The following is a 4,546-nucleotide window of genomic DNA, read 5'->3' as shown; positions in this document are numbered from 1 at the left end:
CTTTTCAAGCTCTTCTTAAACTCCTCTGGAAGTCCAGACTCAAGAAAGTGAGACCCAGAGAGATGTTCTCCTGCTTGTCTTTCGAGTAGGAATGTCTTCACAGAACATCCAACTTTCCTGACATCCTAACATCTACACTGTTCCTTGATCCATGGCCTGAATTGGCCATGCCCTTCAGAATACAACATAATAAACCCAACCTTTTTAACAGGCACATACCTAGTACCATGGTGAACCTTGTTATAGAGTTACTGTCGCAGACCACCATTGACCCCATAACAACTGAAGTCATTGACTGGCTCCTCTTGATTTTCATTCTCATCCATCCCACTGAAGCTTTGGACACCACTGCTCTTTTTGGCACTCTTTCGTCCTTTGGCTTCTGTGACAGTTACTTCCGGCTTTTCTCAAAACTCTCAGACCACTTTCTCTCCAACTTTGCTGCCTATACTTCTCCTTTAAATGCCGGCATTGCCCAAGCTTTTGTTCTTGGCTCTCTTTTCTTTATCTTCCCAACTACGCTCCTCCACTGAGCAGGTGCTTGTCTTCAGAACTGCAAATGGTGTAGGAGCATTGGAAGCTTTACTGATTCTTTGCCTTCTTGAGACAGACACATCTCCTTTCTCCCCAGCATAGCCTCAAGCCACAGAAAACTTACCCCTCGGAGCTCTCATATACCACCTTTAGGAAAGAATGCCTCCTTTCCTGTTTAGCTTTCTCCAAGCTAATGCGACTTCCTCTTTCGAATCCAGAGGGTATTTAAAACATTTTTTTAGAACAGCTCTTATGTGACAGACACAGTTCCTGGGTTCCCCACAACACACCTGTTGAATGGCTAGTGTTCTCTCCAAACCAGGCTTCACAGAGGTCCCAGGACCTGCTCAGAGTCACACAAGCAGCCAGTGGCGGACCTGGGACTCTGGATACATGATGACCACACAGTGCTGGTCATGTCTTCTTGAGTCACCTGCTTTACCTTGCCATCCACTATTTTTAATAGCAAAAACCCTAATTACTTTAGCAGCAACTGAATTTTGTGTATGCGCGCGTGTGTGTGTGCGCGTGCGCGTGCATTTAATTCCTCTGTACATAAACTTTAGAGTAACTTTCTTATTTTTCCTTTCAGCTCTTGGCACCAAGCTTTTGACTTGAATTTTGGAGGCAGTCTCAATTTTAAACATTTCATCCTGCTATGCAAATAAGTACTCTTGACCCACTTTGGGGCTTGTAAAGTATGGTCATTGTTACAAATGCTTTGGACATTGCAGGCAATTAATAAAGATTTGCGAAGCTAAATGAATATGGGAAAACAAGCCAGTCTTATTTCAGATTTCAGAGACAGAAAGAGAGAGTCATTCCAACTCTCTATAGTAAAGCAACTATAATGCTTTACTAAAACAAGCATAAATGTCAAGTGGTCACTAATTGCTAGCACTTGTGTGTGTTTTGAAAAAATGATGTAATACAGAATAAAAAAGAACAGCTTTCTATATCTTTTCACCTCCAATATCAGAAGCAAAAAATCTGAGCATGGTTTAACTTTTTCTGTAATTGGTTTGTGACTATTCTTATTTAAACATAAAATCATTACTCCTATCGAACCTCCCTTCTGTTTAATTCTCAATCTTTATTTTCGGGCTTGTGGTATCTGCTACTTTGTAAGAAATGCTAGCATTTTGTATTAACTACTCTACTATGCCCCTCTAAAGTGGTTTCTTATGGGAAACATGCCTTTTTAGTAGACATTTGTACAAATTGGAAATTAGAGGTATGAACTTATTTCTTAATTATCAACACTGATTACCTTTTTTTTTTTTTTTTCAGTAGAGATGGGGTTTCACCATGTTACCCCAGCTGGTCTCAAACTCCCAACCTCAAGTGATCCACCTGCCTCAGCTTCCCAAAGTGTTGGGATTACAGGCATGAGTCACCATGCCTGGCCCTGATTACCTTTTATACTAATCATTTTTCCCTGATAGCCTATGAGGAATACCCATATTCTCATCCATAGGAGCATTTCCCAAACCATTTGCATGAATGACGAAGGATTAATCTCATTGGTGGAATGTGAATTCTTAATAATTGGAGACAGACCAAGGTGTGTTGTCTTATCATAACCTTTTCTCCTAATCTTTGGGCCTATTTCATTTCAGAGTTCAGAGTTCAACTCTTGCTCTTAAATCTCAACATGGAATTACTTTCTTCTAATTCCAGGTTACAAGAGACTGCTGTGTTTGGAGGATACCTGTCATTTATTTGCAGGTCAAAATTCTTACGCTTTCATTCCACTTGCTCCAAACATTCTAGATTTTCCCCTTTTGAAGTGAGAATCAGTGTTGTCCTAACAGAGGGACAGGGGAAAGCTCTCAGAAGATCTAAAAAGAGCAGCAATAGACAAATTGTAGTACATACTGTCATTCAGAAAAGCTGTTTACAGACACAGCTATTTTGAAGCCATTAAAAAATGCTATTCATCTCAAACTTGCCATCTGTCTTCAGCTTCTGGAATCATCTACAGCGTTAGCGAAGAGATTAGTCTCTGCAGCCAGCTTCCCTCTAGCTCTGCCGTGACACTCAGGGAGGCTCTTATGGGAAGAAGGCAATTTATTTCAGCTGCACAACCACATGGCTAACTATATACAGCAATTATACAAAGCAAATGTATCAACTTCTGCCACGGGAGGCAGGAGTTCCCTTTCTGGTCATTAATAATGAACACTCTTCAGTAAGTAGGGAAACATTTACCAAATAAAATGGCCTGTTATAGATGATCCCCCCGGGCAGCTGAGAAATCGTGTGGCCGCTGAGGAAAAAGCGAAGTCAGAGAGGCTGGTGCTGTCGCTCGACCTTGCTTGGTTGTCCTGGAGGCATCTCCGAACCAGCGGAAGATGTGACCCATTGGCTCTTTGTGCAGAAGTGTCTCATCCAAAAAGAAGTGGCCTGGTCTTTTCTGTATTGAAATTCCATTTCTTCCTTTCCTGGCAGATGCATAATTGGGAATGCCGTGAAATAAAAACGAGGAGGAAGAAAATTAGAGCCGGGAAGTGTCAAGTTGATCAACTGCCAAGTTGGGGGGTGGGAGTGCCCGGCAAATTCAGATTCTCCCAGGACCCCTTCCCACCATGTCACCCCACCATTTAAAACACTTGTTCCTCACACTTCGGGAACTCTCTGGAGGCTCCTAGCTGATCTAATGCTTAGACTATAACTTGGTCTACAGTGATGTATTCGGAGGACTCTTTTGTAGCCGTTTTAAAGAGCAAAATCCCTGAAAAGGTGCTGACATTTTAATGCCTCCTATTGATACTTTACATTTAGAGACAATAGGCTTTGCGCTGCATGCAAAATCCTTGCAAATCAAATGCTCTGTGGTCTTAGCCACCTCGCTGAAACATGGGTATAATTATTAATAGAACAAATGAGGAACATGCTCACTTGAATGAGTCTTCACATTGAAGACAGTTGAGCATTGCTTAATGATGTTCAACAAACACCCTTCAGAGGTAGGAGTGTATTACCTGGCTTCTCAGATGGATGACTTCAGGCAGTGGAATGATAAAATCCAAAACCTCAGGGCAGAGATTGTGCCTTTGATGAATTTTGCAAAGGGCATAATGGTGCAACAGTGATGGGAAAATAAAGCCATTAATAATACTGTGATGAAACCTGCAGCTGCTCAGCTGCTTGAGAATGTAACCTGGCTCTGGTGTTTTGCCAAATTCTGTTAAAAATTTGGTCCACATAATCATACATTTGTGAAATGAGAGCATGTATGCATTCCTTTCAATAAACCGCAAAAGATGGGGTGATGAGAACCAATGTGACCACTCTATGCTGTTTTTGAACTTCGAAATGCCTTAAAAACTTTGGAAATATTATTAAGTTTTTAAAAATTTAGTCATGAAACACGTGTTCATTGAAGGGCAATGATGTGCAAAGCACAACTGGGTGCTTAGTCTGTGCTCTCCTGACTTACTGTCCAACAGGAAATAAAAAGACATAGCTTATCACCATACAGGCTGATCACTGCAAATAAGGGTAGAGAATCTCATGGGAGAAGATTCACATGGGGGGTGCCTCATCCAGTCTTAAGGCATAAGACAGTCTTATGCCAGGGAAATCATATCAAATGATATCTAAACTGGTAGCTTATGAACTAGTAAAAGTCAACCAGGGGAAAGAATGGGACTTGGTAAGGATATAGTGGACATGGTCTTCCATTTGAAAACTGCAGAGGAGAGAATGGATGCAGAATGTTAGTAAGATCAGGCAGCTCAGTTGGTTTAAGTCAACCGTATCTTGGTGAAAGCTGCCCTGTTATCTCTCCACACCTTTAGAAATGAGATCTCCATGCAGAGATACTTCCCTTGAAAGAAGAAAGAAAGAGAGAGAAGGAAAGAGAAAGAGAGAGAGAGAGAAGGAGAGAAAGAGAGAAAGAGAAAGAAAGAAAGAAAAGAAAGAAAAAAGAAAGAGAAAGAAGGATAGAAAGAAAGAAAGAAAAGAAAGAAAAAAGAAAGAGAAAGAAGGATAGAAAGAAAGAAAGAAA

The sequence above is a fragment of the Sapajus apella genome, unplaced genomic scaffold, assembly GCF_009761245.1.
Source record: "Sapajus apella isolate SASKATOON/1434 unplaced genomic scaffold, GSC_monkey_1.0 scaffold29, whole genome shotgun sequence".
NCBI lineage: Eukaryota > Metazoa > Chordata > Mammalia > Primates > Cebidae > Sapajus > Sapajus apella.
Note: the sequence above shows the minus strand (reverse complement) of the source record.